Source organism: Sorex fumeus, unplaced genomic scaffold (genome assembly GCF_029834395.1).
Source record: "Sorex fumeus unplaced genomic scaffold, SorFum_2.1 ptg000051l, whole genome shotgun sequence".
Lineage (NCBI taxonomy): Eukaryota > Metazoa > Chordata > Mammalia > Eulipotyphla > Soricidae > Sorex > Sorex fumeus.
This window is the reverse complement of record NW_026606108.1, coordinates 23560125-23577319: the sequence shown is the minus strand read 5'-3', so window position 1 is coordinate 23577319 and position 17195 is coordinate 23560125.

Below are 17195 nucleotides of genomic sequence, written 5' to 3'. Positions count from 1 at the left end.
AGGGATATCTCTACAATATGAACACATGTTACTACAACTTCCATCGGATAGTATTAAGGAAGGAGGCTTATTAGGATTTGGAAAGCAGTATATATATATATATATATATAGATATAGATCTATATCTATATCTATATATATATAGATATCTGGGTATGTTTCTTTGATTCATTTACAGGGTGACTCAATTTATTGTAAATCTTGATTTGATTCCTAGGAAGTTCAAACTTCACTGCCCACAATACTGTCCCTTAGTGTTTAAGAGTGGAATGCTCTCTAAAGCATAAGGAAATGCCAATACACTAGTGAAAGCAGTTGGTTTTTTTAGTAAAACACATCCTCTTTGCCGGGAAATAGCTCTCCTTTTGAGAAACAATTTTTGGCTTGCTTTTGGGTCCAGATAGAGATAGCATATCTGTCTTTGGGACTTCATTCACTGATTTTCTATTAGAAATGAGTTATTTGCAATAAAATTGGAAGCAATTCCCGAAACAATTGTTTGCCCAATGTCCTCATAAATAAAGTGATCACATTGAGATAAGTAGTGCCTCTGCAGGAACTTAGCTCTAAGAAAAGTTCCTCTTCAAGTCTGACCTTGTTTCTACCTCTGCTGAAAGTCTAACCTGATATTTGCAGTAATTAGAAATTAGCCTCTAACATGGGGTTGTATTCAATTCAGACTAATAGCATTTGTTCATGAAGGAGCAAATTTTTTTTTTATTAGTGAAGCACCATGAGGTATAGTTGTAGATTTACAAATCTTTGTGCTTGAGTTTCGGTCATACAATGATCAAATACCCATCCCTCCACCAGTGCCCATTTCCCCCCACCCCCCCTCCCACCCTGCCTCTGTGGCAGGGCATTCCCCTTTGTTCTCTCTCAAAGGAGCAAATTTTTTGGTCTTAAATAAATTATGAATCTACGTGGAGTTGAATTTGCTTTTCTGACTGTAAGCAGCGATCGATACACAGTGGTAGGGCGTTTGCCTTGCTACCGGCCAACATGGCCGACCCGAGTTCGATTCCTACGCCCCTCTCAGAGAGCCCGGCAAGCTACCAAGAATATCTCACCTGCATGGCAAAGCCTAGCAAGCTACCTGTGGTGTATTCAATATGCCAATCACAGTAACAATGGTCACAATGGAGACGTTACTGGGCCCACTCAAGCAAATCGATGAACAACGGGAGGACAGTGACAGTAACAGTGGTTGTAAGCAGCATCCATGGATTTCGATGAATACCTTATCTATTAGGAACTTCGCTTTCAAAATAGCACCTTCAATCATTTTTAGTTAAATATGCAAATATGCTGAGACCCATGGGATCTTTGGTCTCTACACACCATCAGTTGAAGATAGTTTGACTTATCTAACAGAAAAATGATTATTGAGTTACACATTCAGTTACTTAGCTAAAGAAACAATATTTTGTCAACCTGGGTGTAGTACTATAGATGCAGTATGTGCTCTGAACAAGACATTAATATTTAGTGTTTTTATCCTACAGTAATAATATGTGAGTCTAAAATCCAATGGGTCAACTTGGTAGAAGCAGTTCTCCTTATGAAATCATATGACCTTTCTTTGGTAGGACTTCTTATTAGAACACCTAAGGAACAGATTTAAGTACTTGGATTTCCTCCACTGGCTAACCTATTATAATTCTATTGAATTGGATGGAGCCCCTTCCACTAAGCAATGTGGTACCTTCTACTGAGAACAAGCTAAAAAGGGGACTGCATTTGTATTTGCTGTGTGAAACATGTGATGTGTATCTTTAAGAACCTTGTATGAATATTGGGACCAGAGCAATAGTACATCGAGTAGAGAGTTTGCCTTGCATGAGGACCAACCAGGTTTGATCATCAGCATTCCATAAGGTCCCCAGAGAACTTCCAGGAATAAATCCTGAGAGCCAGTAATAAACCCTGATCATTGCCTGGGGTGACCTCAAAATAAACACACACACACACACACACACACACACACACACACACACACAAACCCCTTGTATGCATTTACCTTTTGTGTTATAGTAATAAAGCATCTTGTTCTAATAAAATCAGTAATATTATAACCATTTTGTGACAAATGTTAGTAAAGTTTCTTGAAGAAGGAACATTTTTTATCTAATTTACAAAAGATTGTCATAAACTAATGGAAATCATTAGTGACAGTGAAGGTTAGGGGAATTGACTCTATTAAAATTTAGCACACTGATTAAAATTGGGCTTAGATAGAGGCTATCATGCTGAGTGAAGTCAGTCAGATGGAAAGGGAAGGATACAGAATGATATGTCTCATATATAAAACTTAAAGATACACAATAAGGTAGTAACAAAATTCCAAAGGCAGTACAACGAGAGAACTGATCCACACAAATGAGTTAGTGGTGGTAGTGGAGCTTTGAAAGGGAAGAGCATTGAGTTCCTTGTGGGGAAAAAGGTACTAGGATGATGGGTGTGCCCTTGGAATTATGTGCAAGAGAAATCATTATTTGCAGTATTTTAAAGCACAGAATCAGAATCAATAAAACAATTTTTTAAATAAAATAAAATGGGGTCTAGATGCAATAGAAGGATGTGTAGCAAGCCTCCTGGTCATGGCAACGTGGGTTGAGTTGGACTTTTTCTTCTTAATGTGACTATATCATTTCCCAAAGGAAGTCTGTAGAAATGAATTTCAATAAAAATGGAATGTGTGGACAATTGCTTCCTTCTTTTGAGATCATCTTACAGCTAAATCTCCATGAATGATTTTCAGATGTTCCCACATCTCTCAAGAGAAATTTCTGTGGGAGCAAAGTCTTGATCACATGCCTGAATGAGAATCTCCTGGAGCATGAAGATGGAATATTTGATGACTGTGGCTTCTATAGCAGAGGATACTGATCTAGGGGGTATTCAGCCCAAATAATAAGGCATCTGAGAAGCTGAAAGCCTACCTTCTCACCCAACACAAAAATAGACATTAAAAGAAAAAACTGGGCTGGAGAGAGGAGAGCGATTCAGTCTTGTGTGCAGTTAACTCCAATTAGATTTATAGCACCACATGATCTTCCAAGCATTGTCAGATGCAGTCCTGGAGACCTGTAAATACCACTGAGGTGATATCCAGGTAATCTTGGGTACCACAGAAACTTGCACCTTCAAGCCCTCACATTGAACCACTGGACAAACAGTTTAAGAATAATGATAGGGATTCCAGGACCTTCCAAGCAGTGCTCAGAAAGCCCTAAACAAACAAATCCATGTAAACTTAAAAAAAATTCTAGAACTCAGCTATCTAAAACCTCCCAAGTTGCATGTGGTACATTCACAAAAACAATTAAGTCAGTTAATAAGTAAAATCAAAAGAAGTATCTTTCCTAAAACTCTGTTAAGTCTATGAAAGCAATTTATGTTGAAAACATCCTTGTTTCACTGCAATGTGATTCCATGATTGCACAAGAATTTTGACAAGTGCTTACAATTTGCTAAAATAAAATTTGAGTGGCGGGGATGGGGGTGTGGGTAGGGTGGGAAGTGGGGCAGGAAGTCATATACTACTGACAATTATGGTGACATGCCCATTGTCACATTTTCTCAGGTGGCTCATGATATGATTTTTTTCATGCAGTTGGTTTCTTGAAATCTCCTCTTTACCTATCTATATTCCATTCACAGGATGGGAATAGACTCCAAGGTATAGTCTGCAGAAGCCAGAGAACAGGTTGGGACTGGATGGAGCAAAGGAAAGGGCTTCCCCTGAGTAACCAAAAGCAGCATGATCAAGAAAGTGAGGATCAGTCATCACAGGGAGGGAAACCAATGACAAGAATGAAATGAAGGAGAAGGTGAGAAGCTGGAACACATCTGAAAGTAGCATGGTCAGGGACAAAGACTTGCTCCTAGAGGCATGCACACTGCTAATATACCAGTCGAGGTATGTGTGTGTGTGTGTTTGGGGGGGGGGGGGTAGGGAGTGGGAACATTCCAGAAAATGTTGGAGAAGGCATTTCTGGGCCCCAGAGAACAGGCATATTTAGTGGTAGCAGCTCAGAACACTCAAGACTTAATTTCTGACTAGGCATAAGCTACGAATTACCCATAGCATCAGGTGGCGTTGGCCTGTGCAATGTCCATAGAACTGTTGCTGCTGGCTCTAGGGAAGCCACCCATATCCCTTTCTGGGTCAGGAGCTCCCGTTTGCATGTGAAGTTGAAAGGCAATCCCCTCCGCCTCCTTAACTTACATGAGAACTTTCAGCACCTTTTCTACCATTATTTGGAAAAAGAACGGGTTTGTTTTCATGAAGAGTTGCCTCTCCCCTCCCCCCCAAGTAATTTATGTTGCTTTTCCGTATCTAGGACATTAGACACTGTTTGGTGACACATGTCAAACTACCTTTATATCACGGATGTGTCTTCAAAATTCTCAAAAAAAAAAAAGGGGGGGTCCATAATGCTTATTAAACTGCAAAGCTTTTTGTGTTTCAAAGCAAAATTCCAGCAAATCACCAGAAAAGACAAAGGAATCAAAATCCGTACTGACTAGAAACAGACAAATGACTGTTTAAAGCTTCAAAATGAAACAATATAAACAAAAGTCAGAAAGTACTTTACATAAATGCTATGGTATTTTAAAGTCAAAATTGCTTCTTTTCAACCAGAGAGAGGCTTTCGGGGTTAAGGTGCTTACCTTGTACATAGCTGGATTCATTTCAATCCCTGAACACCACCAGAAGTGATCCTGAGAATAGACAGCCAGAAATAAGCCCTGAGCACAGCTGAGTGTGGCCCTACAGTCCCGCTTCAACTGTTTTTTAATGAAGTAATTTCAGTTGAAAGAACCTTTAAATTCTAGTCATTTAATATTGGATAATCTTGAAAATACTTTGTTTGCTTCCATATTTCTATGTGCCGAATATTTTTCTTGTGCTAATATATTCTCATTAGGGGTCAAAGACATAGTAAAAAGTAGAGACGGCTACTTGCAAGTGACCAGCCCCTGTTCAATGACCATGCTTGAACTGCATGGAAACCTAGCACTGTCAGTCATAACAAAAATAAAAGAATTTTTTAGAAATTTCTTTAAATTTTTAAAATTTTATTTAATCACTATTGTTTACAAAGTTGTTAATAATATAGTTATCACAGACTTCAGGTGTCCCAACACCAATTCCACCACCTGAGTGACTTTCCCTCCACCATTGTCTTCATTTTCCCAGCCATCCCGAAGCATGGCCCCTTAGCAGGCATGCAGTATTTGTAATACGTGTTACACTCAAATGATTAAAGGAGATACAGTAAAAGAAAATTTGCAAAAATTGCTATATCTCACCATGGGATTAAGTCTTTGACGTAAACTGTTCGTCACTAGTTGAAACTTCTATGGTATTGTTTTTTTATTTGATGGGATTAGTTGGCTTCTACATTACTTTATCATCTAATTTGGTGTGCTCCTACTGGAATTTCAGTACTGGTGGATTTGGAGGTGTCACGGCCAGCTGCACAGTTCAGAAGCTTCAGGAACTGTAGAACTGGGATAAGTCTGCAGAGATTCTTAGTGCAGGTGTGGTGTTAGGCCATAGGTCATTGGTGTGGTGGCAACAATGGTATGCAGTTGTGGCTACCAGGGTAGAAATCTCACTACACACAAAATAGAAAACATTACCTTCTCATGAAAAAAATGCAAATTGAGAAGTTCAAAATTTTTTTTGTCTTTTTTGAGGTGAAAAGGATTAGGCTCAACTGGAGTTGGCCAAGGCTTACTCCTCACCTGTGTTTAGGAGACTATATGAGGTACCTGGGGATCGAACTGAGGTCAGTTGCATGCAAGGCAAGCACCTTGATTCCTGTACAAATATTTTCAGTTTCTTCCATAGATTTTTAGCATAACAATTATTGACATATTACTCAGTCCATAGCCAATTATCAGCAAAAGAGAAAATATTCTTACCCTCATGGACTCATATTATGCTTATTTCTAATAATATTATCCCTGTATTCTTGTTTATAATGTGATCAAATCTGATTTTTGCATGATTTATTAAATTAATTTTTTTCTAATATCCCACTCAATTACTTTAGACTTTATTACTGCTTTTAGTGCTTATTTATTTAAGTCCAGGTGATCTATGCATGCTTATTATTTTAAGATATGATTCTATGTTAAAAATTTTTGAAAGAGTAAAAAAAATTCTCCCTCTCAAACCTCTCTGTCTTTTCATTTTCTTCCCAGAGACAACTACTACCAGTTTCTGGTCCTGATTTTAGGGGTTTGTATCTGATTACACATTCTGTATAATCAGAATATATGCCTATACAAGAATTTTAAAATATATTTGTATTGGTCATGGTCATGGTCCTCCCGGTGTTCATCGATTCGCTCAAGCAGGCCCAGTAACGTCTCCATCATGAGACTTGTTGTTACTGTGTTTGGCATATCGAATACGTCACAGGTAGCTTGCCAGGCTCTGCCGTGCGGGCGAGATACTCTCAGTAGCTTGCCGGGCTCTCCCAGAGGGGCGGAGGAATCGAACTCGGGTCAGCCATGTTGGCCGCTTGTAAGGCAAACACCCTACCACTGTGCTATCACTCCAGCCCACATTTGTATTATTCTATATAAATATTTGATAAAAGGGGAACATGTTATGCACATCATTCTGTATCTTGCTTTTTCTTTGTAAAGATAACAATTTTTGAGCATCTTTCTATATAAATATACATTGGTCTCATTCTATTTTATCTTTTTTTTTTGGCTTTTTGGGTCACACCTGGCGATGCACAGGGGTTACTCCTGGCTCTGCACTCAGGAATTACCCCTGGCGGTGCTCAGGGGACCAAATGGGATGCTGGGAATTGAACCAGGGCCGGCTGCATGCAAGGCAAACACCCTACCCGGTGTGCTATTGCTCCAGCCCCTATTTTATCTTTTTAAAACTTGAATTTCTTAAAATTTTTTTGCTTTTTGGGTCATACCCAGCAATGACTAGGGGTTACTCCTGGCTCTGCACTCAGGAATTACTCCTGGTGGTATTTGGAGGACCATATGGGATGCTGGGGATTGAACCCAGGTTGGCTACATGCAAGGCAAGCGCCTTATGTACTGTTCTCTCTCCCTGTCCCCACTTATTCTCTTTTATTAGTTGCCTGATTGGTGAATGTTTAGCAACTCACAACTTGCTGAAATAATCCATATTGCATTAATCAGAATAGAGAAGTCCTGTTACAGAAACAAATCTTTGCAGAAATTTCAGTGACTTGTTTCTTGCTTACAAAATGTATGTTGAGTGCTAGGACAACTTTCATGGCAAAAACCCTCTATATGTCTATTCAGTAAACACTGGTTAGTGGTTCCACCTTCCTATAGCTGTACCATCTGTAACAAGTGATTGCCTTAGTTGATCTGGCAGAGAAATAGAGAGAACGGGTCCATAAATAAAACTACACTACTCCAACCTGAAAGAGACTCACATATCTTGTGAAGTTTATTCACAAGATCTAGAATCACGGTCCTTTTTTAACTGTAAGAGAGTAAGGAAGCAAAATTCTCCCACTTGCCTAAGAAAGGGAAGAGTAGGCCATGAAATTAACTAAAAACTATTAAAAAACATATTTGAAAGCCATGTTATTGATTAATCTGATTCCTCTTATGGAAGTACCTCTCCTATTCTTTTGCATGTTCAAACAATATCCGTTTGCTTGCCAGCATTAACAGTCTACTCATGCCCTTTAATAGCATAGCTGACCAATGAATGGCATCTTACAAGGAGTAAATACTCTTATAAGTATAAAACAGTTGACTCAAAAATTACCATCACATGGTAGTTTTTAATTAGCACTACTCTTTTTGAGGGGATAAAAATTTGAATTTTTAGAGGGGTAAATATTTGAAGAGTTACTTTATTGGTGGCCTTGTTCACTGATGAGTAAATTATCAAGTCTCTCAGAGATTAACAGCAATAAGAAAGATAAGTTTAGAATACCCAAGTTTATAGCTATCACAAAAGGACAGTTACTGTATGATTCTACTTATATAAAGTACCTGGAGTGGTCAGATTTATCACTTGATCACTTGACTTCCCATTAATCATAGATTTGCTCAAGCGGGTGCCAGTAACGTCTCCATTCATTCTTGTCGCATGCTACTGTAGCCCAGTGGCATCTGTTTGTTCTAGGAACATGAAAAGCCTGAAACCGATCATTCAGGGTCTTGAAGAAGTTTGACCATCTTGTAGGCCACGAGGTCTTTTGATGTCCCATGGAATCCAGTCGGTAACAGCTCTAGTCCAGCGGTAGTCTCCAACTCTCATTATGTGTCCAGCCCATCTGATTTTTGACGCCTTGGCAAATGAGGCAGCGTCCCTGATTCTTGACCATCAATGGAGGTCGGAACTTCGAATTCTTTCTCTCATTTGAGTGAAATGTGATACTCCAAGCATAGCTCTTTTGATTCCTCTTTGGGAGACCCAAATAGAATTTCCATCCTGTTAGATTTATAGAGACAGAAAATAGAGTAATGGTTGACAGGGCTGGAAGCCAGGCAAGTTGTAGGAAATGGGGACTTAGTATTTAATGGGTGCAGAGTTTCAATTTATGTTTATGTTTGTATGTTTATGTAAACAATTATGTTTAGGGGTTTGTATCTGATGACACATTATGTTCAGTTTATGTAAAGTGGGTTTTTGCACAGTTGTAAGAATATACCTAATATGTACTAACTATACACGGAAAATGGTTAAAATGATGTTTATGCTACATATGTTGCATTACTCTCTAGAGAAAATAGAAATTTAGAAATGAAATTTAGAAATTTCATTTCTAAAAATCAAAGCTACCCATGATTTATTCGATATGCCCAACACAGTAACAACAAAAGTCTCCAATGGAGACGTTACTGGGCCCGTCGAGCAAATCGATGAACAATGGGAGGACAGTGACAGTGAATTTCTAAAAATCAAAGATGAATGAGTAACAATCTCTAGAAAATGACCATAACGTAAGATTGTTCTTCTTCCTCAAAAACATGTCAACTTAAGAAGCAGTTGACATGACAGTAGGAAACAAACAAAAAAAAAAAAAACAGGAAAAGAAACAATTGTGGTCAGAAAACAAGAAGTCAGGTTTTATGATTTTGAAGGCCAAGTTTCAGGTGACAAGACATAAGCTAGGACAATGGGGACAGATAATCAAGGAAGAATAAGAAAATCCAATGGACTAAATGGCAGAGAAGCAAGAGGCCAGGATATTCGATGGGACATTAACATGGTTGTTTAAATTTCTCAGGAGGGTGGCTGGGTTTGGAATACAGAGAAAGACTGAAAACAAGGGGTTAAATTTTCCCAGAGTGAATTAGGAGATTTCACACTATTGGAACCTAGCCTGGCTTTAACTTCTAAAGAACCAATGCATCCCAGAGGAGTTTGTGGGAGATATTTTCTTTAAATGAAAACAACAGTTAGGGAGTTGAGACAAGAAATGTAGCTATCTTGTGGACTTTTTTCAAGTCTGCAAAGACAGCACATTCCTTCCCTGTAGGAAATTTGTGTGGGAGAGCATATTACATCCAAAAGCTCTTGAGTGAACATGGGATGAGAGAAAGGGTGGTGGTTTAGAGGGGCAAAGAGAAAATTGCAATTGCTTAAATGACAATGACACCATCCCAGAATAATCAGGTTTGTCAGCCTCTAAGTGAGTGTCACATGCCACAGGTCCCAGGCAGAGCAGAGTTAGAATACCTGCCTTCACTGGTGTGATTTTTGATGCCTCCTGTCTCCTAGTCACTTATGCTGATGACCCAACTTTTACTGACCCATTTTCCTTTATAAAAACAATGGCATTCATTAATCTGTAACCAATAATGAAATGATTAGGGAGGCAGTGTGCCTTGGTGAACTATGTTGCCATTTCCTCTCAACTGAATGTTTATGTTTCCACACATTTCACTGTTGTGATCCTAAGCCCTATTTTAAATTTAAAATTTTTTAAATTTTATTTAAAATGTTTAAATTTAATTTTATTTTTATAAATTTGTTCATAAAAATTCATTACATTTAAGATTCAAGCACCAATCACACCACCATTGCTCCTTCCCACCACCATAAGAGGAAAGTGTGTGAAGATTGTTGTATTTTATACTGAAATACAAGAGCCATTAAGCCCTTGTATAAGGGATTACAAACATGTTTGTGTGCTACTCTTGGCTCATTAGTGGTATATAGTATGAGAGGTCGAGCTTCAGGAATTCTAAACTTTAGAATATGATTATAGAGCAGATTCATTCATGGGTGAGGACTATGTTGCTCTCTTCCAGGAGCTTTATTTCTGAGTCTCTGGATCTTGGTCATTGATGAGATTATTTGGCACCAAGGGCAGTTTGTGGGTGTAACTGCCAACCTACTGGTAAAGTTGGGAGATGGAGGGACGAGGCCCATTTCTGCTCTGAGTGCTGGGCGATTTCACTCGTGGGTCCCCGCGTACCTGAATTTTTCTGCAGATTCACTTGTGGGTGACGATCATCCAAGCCTGTGGAGAGTGGCCATGAGCATGGCAGCAATTGGGTTCTAGAGGGTTTGGGCTGCTGTGGCTCTGTTGGGGAGGGGAGGGAAACTCAACCTGCCCCCCTCCGAGTTGCACTGGTGAAGACAGCCTGGGAGGTAACTCCTATTTTAATAATATTTGGAGATGGCCTTGGAGAGGTACTTGGGTCTATGTTAAGTCACGTGGATGGAACTTCCAAGATACAATGAAAACCCTCAGAAAAAGAAAGACCAGATCTCACATTCTCCCTTCGCAAGAAAAGCCCTTTTGAGGATGTATCAGAAATAGGTCCCTCATCTTGAACCCGGCTACACTGATAGACTGATTTTGAATTTTCAACTTTCAGAATTGTGAAGCATAAATGCTCACTGCATAAATCACACATTCTATATATTTGTTGCAACAGCCCTGGGTGAGGAGACAGCATTTTTCTGATTTTATTCACTGGTGTCATTTTTGGTAGATTCTAAGAGTTATGTGTTTGCCTTTTCTTAGAGACCAAAAGAACTATAATTTTGCTTTTACTGTTACTATCACTGTTTCTTTTTTTGTGTTATAGTTATTATTTTTCTAGTTTCTCAGTTTCTTTTCTTGTTTTTTTTTTTTGTTGTTGTTATTGTTGTTGTTGTATTGGGGCCATATCTGATAGGGCTGAGGGTTTACTCCCAGATCTGTGATCCAGGGATCAAACCAGATCTTCTGCAAGCAAAACATGAACTCTGACTCACTGAGCTATGTAACCTGTCGAGCTTTTCAAAGTTTCTGCTGTGTGAGGATGAAGGTAAAGTCAGAAATATGTGGCAGTATTCACCTACATGGCGTATAATTTTCTCTAGAGGACTTTCAGAAACTGAGAGAAGACATTAGGATTTTGGGAAGAGAGTACTGAAGACTTGTATCATAATATGGCCTTATTGTTGTCACAAAAGAGAGTAGCTAGTTAAAGTTTTGATTGTTAGGAGAAAGGAACAATGGACTAGAGATCTAATTATGCTCTAGAAAAATCATTGTGAGAATAGCATTCAAAGAGAAATAGGAAAAAAGGAAGCTTTAGGCAAAGCAGAGTATCTTTGAATTAGTCACTCTCAATTGGAACTGTTTCAGCTGATTTAAAATTCCAAAGGATGAACATGAGCATGTCTAAGATAGGATTATGTAAGCCAGTGCTTGTACCACAGATCCACAGATGGGTGGAGGTGTAGAAAGTTTAAAATCCCCTGGTCTACCACCTTGACTATAACTGCCAGTATGTCAATTGGTATGTGGGACAAGTGCCAGCGTACAGATGTAAAAAGGTTGAAGAATGCTGGTGTAAGTCATGGAAAATAACTGAGGGAGGTAACAAAAATTTCTGAGAACAGACGGAGGAAACGACCAAGTTGCTGGAAATATGGCCCTGGAAAGGAAACCCAGGAAAGGAAACCCAGGATGCTAAAACAGGAGGAAGTCACGGCCATTTTAGGAAAGGGAAACCTAACAGAGTACTGATAGAAAGGCAGGAGAACAGCAGTTGGATGATTAGATTGTTTCTAGACTAGTGCTTTGCATATATTAAAATGGGGTGGGAAGAACTTTATGGAGAAGTGGGCTGAAAGGAGATAAGGATAATATTTGGTCATTAATGAGTAATCAGTATTTATGGAAAGTCGTAAAGTGACAGCAAGACATCAAATACTGAATCTTATTCTTGCTTCAGATCTTAGGAGAAGTACAGTTATTAGGAATTCATTCAGAGATACTATTTTCCCCCTTTAATATTAAAATACCAGTCACTATTATAAATCTGCATTTAAAAATTTTTTCTGAAAAGATTCCTCTATATAAATTTATGGTGTATTCTGAACTAGTTACACCTACTCTTCCACTACACACTCACAGGCCACTTTTGTGCAGTTTAGATAATTCTCATGACAGTATTGCAATTCAATTGCTTTTCTGGTGGAAAACAAAATAAAAGATACGGTAGTAGACATTTTAAAAAGCGACAGCTTTATCAATATTTAGATATACCTTTTATTTTGCTGGATATATGTATTTGGCTCTATTGATACATACATATAAATACATATATATCACGGTCACGGTCCTCCCGTTGTTCATCAATTTGCTCAAGCGGGCCCAGTAACGTCTCCATTGTGACACTTGTTACTGTGTTTGGCATATCAAATATGTCACGGGGAGCTTGCCAGGCTTTGCCGTGTGGGCGAGATACTCTTGGCAGCTTGCCAGGCTCTCCGAGAGGGGTGGAGGAATCGAACTCAGGTCGGCCATGTTGGCTGCGTGCAAGGCAAATGGCCTACCAATGTGCTATCGCTCCAACCCCACATATATATCAATGCAGATATATAATTAAATACATATATGTTTTGGGTCACACCCAGCAGTGCTCAGGGATGACTCCTGACTCTGTACTCAGGGATCACTTCTGGATGGGTTTGAGGAACCATATAAGGAGCTAGGAATTGAGTCCAGGTCAGCGTGTGTGAGGCAAGCACCTGACCTGCTGTAACTATCTCTCTGGCCCTGTGTTAATATTTTTGCTGTGTGTGATGTGACCTCCTACATTTACTAGATCGGCATCTAAATATTTGTTAGATAGCACTGTAGCACTGTCCTCCCATTGTTAATCAATCTTCTCGAGTGGGCCCAGTAACATTTTGAGACTTGTTACTGTGTTTGGCATATTGAATACATCATGGGTAGCTTGCCAGGCTTTGCTGTGCAGGTGAGATACTCTCGATAGCTTGCCGGGCTCTCCGAGAGGGGTGGAGGAATCAAACTTGGGTTGGCATGGTCTGCCATGTGCAAGGCAAAACACCCTACCCACTCCCACTGTGCTATTGCTCCAGCCCATTTGTTAGATATATGTGATAAATATAAAAAGTATAAATTATACATTTTCAAACTAAATTATGCTGACATGTCAATCATTGAAAAATATTTTTGTTTAAAATATATGCCATATACCCATACAGTACACTTTTTACAAATTAAATATACCTGTATATATGTGTATGTATATATCATGTATGTGTGTGTGTGTGTGTTTGTGTGTGTGTGTAAAGAAAACACAGTCAAATATCCCTAGCCAATATATTTTGAATGCCCATTAATGATTCAAACACTGCAGAAGTTGCTATGGCTAGCACAACATCTAAGACAGAGAGCTCTCTTGCTTTCTGAAGATTTCAGTACTTAGGGGAAAACAAACATTAAGCTAATATCATAAACATGAAAACTCTCAAAGTGGGAAATATCTGCTGGTGTGAGTATGTAAAAGACAGAGGGTGTAGAAGACAAATAATCCAAAATGTTAACAGAAATTATTTCTGTAAATAAAAAAGGTACTGGTGATTACATTCCCTCCTCCTCCTTTATTTCCTTTTAAATTACAAGCCTCCGATTTAGTACAACACTTTTGTTACAAGAAGACATACGTTCATCAAGTGCAAAAAAGTCCCAGCATTTTGGCTTCACTTTATTTCTTGTGGGTCTAATTAACAACTTCAGTACAGGGATTGAGGAGCTCACCTTGTGTGAGGCTTACCCAGCTTGATTCCCAGCATCACATATGATCCCCCAGCATCAGTAAGCCAGAGGTATGTCCTGACGACTACCCAGTTGCCCCACAAAACCAGGGAACAAAAATAACAACCTCAGGAAATTTAACCCCAATTTAAAACATACTAAAATATGTCTTCTTTTTCTAATTCTGGTGACTCAAAGGAGGACCTCACAAATGGCAAGTATTCTACTGCTAAGTCACCTCCTGGACCCTAATACTAAGCTAGGATACTTGCACTTTGTTTTCCTGGAGTAGTCCATGAGAGTTCCTGATTTTTATCTAATTTTGGACATACAATAAAATTGGAACTGAAGAATAGATTTAGGTGAGGCATATAAAAATAAGCACTAATTTGAGGCCTAAGAGATAGTACAATGGGTAGAGTGCTTACCTTTCAGGCGGCTGGCACAGGAATGATTCTGAGCACCACATTTGGATGCCTGAGCCTGCCTGAGGAAACTCCTGAGCACAGAGCCAGGAGTGAGCCCTTAGCACAATTGTGGCTCTTCTAAAATGTTAATTAAAAAAACCCAAAGATTCAAGCTTTATGCTGTTTACATAGAATTTTTTTATATGTTGTACCTCAGTTCTGCCAAAGAAAGGAGAGTGTGATTGATCACTGGGTTATAGAAATAGGCTATAAATCCTGGATAAATATACCATAAGCAATGTACTATTTGCTGTCATGTATTTATTGCCACTCAAGAGCACGCATAAAGAGTAGTTGATGGAAAATTTAGTACCAGACTCTTTCAAGTAATAATTAGATACCTTTCATCAGTATGATAATTCAAAGCTTAGAGTATGTACTCACTAGAATACTTCTAAGAAGTTGTGCATTATATTTCAAAAGAGATTAACAATTAAATGTGCTCAACACTAAAAATTAACCAAAATGACATTAACCAAAATTTAATATTTGGGATATTTTTAGATTATTGAAATTCATTATTATGAGCATCATTTGCTGTAGACTTTTTGAAAGTGGCAAGCTTTTGTAACACATACCCTACAATTACTTGACAAGAATACAAATTAGATTGACTCCTTTTTTGTCAAATAAGAATTAATTATCAGTCTAGTAACTGGCATATTAAGTGAACTTTTAAAAAAAGACAATAAAGGGAATATTTAAAGATATTTACATGATGATAGTTACTGTATTTGAACTTCCTTTAAACTGAATGTTGAATTGAAACTCTACTATAAACTGAACATTGTAGTTATCATTGTATTTGTTGGTCTTTAGAAGACAGCAATGACAAATGAAGGTTGGGCAAAATAGTAAGTGTTTCAATGGAAGGAGCTTGACAGCAACTGTGGCAAGGTTATGACATTGGCAGTTAGCTAATGTCAATTATAGCACTTAAGAAATACTGTGCAAGAAGGCTAATAAATCACAGTCTGCCATATTTAGTAATTCATGGCAGAAGAGAAAATAGGAAGAAAAGAAAGTGAACAATTAAGAGGAAACATTCAGTAACAAGATGCACAATAAAGCATAAAGCATAACTGGAATTATTTTTATAACCAGAGGACCAAGGAAATGTTTTCTTTTTTTTAAAATAATTTATTTATTTATTTATTGAATCACTGTGGGAAAAGTTACAAAGCTTTCAGGTTTAGGTCTCAGTCATGCAAATATCAAACACCTTTCCCTTTACCAATACTTATTTTTTACCATGAAGAACCCCAATAAAACCCCACCCCCCACCCCTCCCAATGTCTGCGAGGCAGATGAATTCTAGTTAACACTCTATCTGCTTTGATTAGATTCATTGTTTCAATAGAAGATGCACCACTATTATTTAGAGTTTACCCCCCACCCCAAATCAGACATGCTGAAAAAGCATTGTGAAGTGATTTGCTTTCTACAGCTGGGTTCAAGAATTAAATGTTGGTTTTGAATTTCCGCTATTTTACTAATTAACCCTGGAAGTATTTCTACTGAGAGTCAGATAATTAAGAGATTGGTTTCTGTTCTCTGGAGTCGTGGCCGTGCTGGAGAGCCGCTCGTGGGGGGCAACTGGTGGCCTCAGTAGGGCGTGAAGGACGGACCGGAACGCCCCCCTAAGGAAATGTTTTCTATTAAAGAGTTCGGCAAATCACTGAGAGGTCAAAGAGATAGTACAGCAGATAGGACATTTGCCTTATATGCTGCCAACACAGGTTCAATCCCTCTACACTGCCAGGAGTGATCCCTGAGAATAAATAGAAAAAGCCCTGAGAATGTCTGGGTAAAGGTAAAAGGTAAAGGCCCTCCTGTTGATCGTCGATTTGCTCGAGCGGGCCCAGTAACATCTCCATTGGAGACTTTGTTGTTACTGTGTCTGGCATATCAAATACTCTCGGTAGCTTGCCGGGCTCTCCGAGAGGGGCGGAGGAATCGAACTCGGGTCGGCCATGTTGGCCGCTTGTAAGGCGAACGCCCTACCCGCTGTGCTATCGCTCCAGCCCAATGCAAATGTCTGGGTATGTCCCAAAAAACAAACAAAATTTTAAAAACAGTAATTGCACTTTGTACAATACCTAAGATCTGGGATCATCCTAGGTATCTAATGACAGAGGAATGGATTATGATGATGTGAAATATATATGTGTATATATATACATATGTATACACCAAAAATGAAATACTATGCAGCTGCAAGGAACAATGAAATATTATAATTTTCAATTTGCTGCTACCTAGGTGGAATTTGAGGATATCAAGTTGAGTGAAGTAAGCCACAAGAAGGACAAACACAGGATGACCTCACTTATCTGTGGTTTATAGAATAACCCTGTAGTATATAGAATAACTGGATGAGAGAAAATGCAATATAATAACAGAGTATAGAGAAGAGGACAGAGAGAAGCCAAGGAGAAGGAAGAAAATAAGAAAGAGAAGTTACAGGGGATCAGGATCAGGAGACTAGGGTATACAGGTGGCGCAGTGAAGTGGTATATCTATATATCTGAACCACAAAGTCAGCTACACTGAAAATATGAAATCAAAACTATGACCACTAAATTTTCAAAGTGCCTGTCAAGGTGGCAGACTGGAGTGGCATGGGGGAGGAGTAGATGGGGAGAAGGAACTTGGGAACACTGGTAGTGGGATTGGTGCT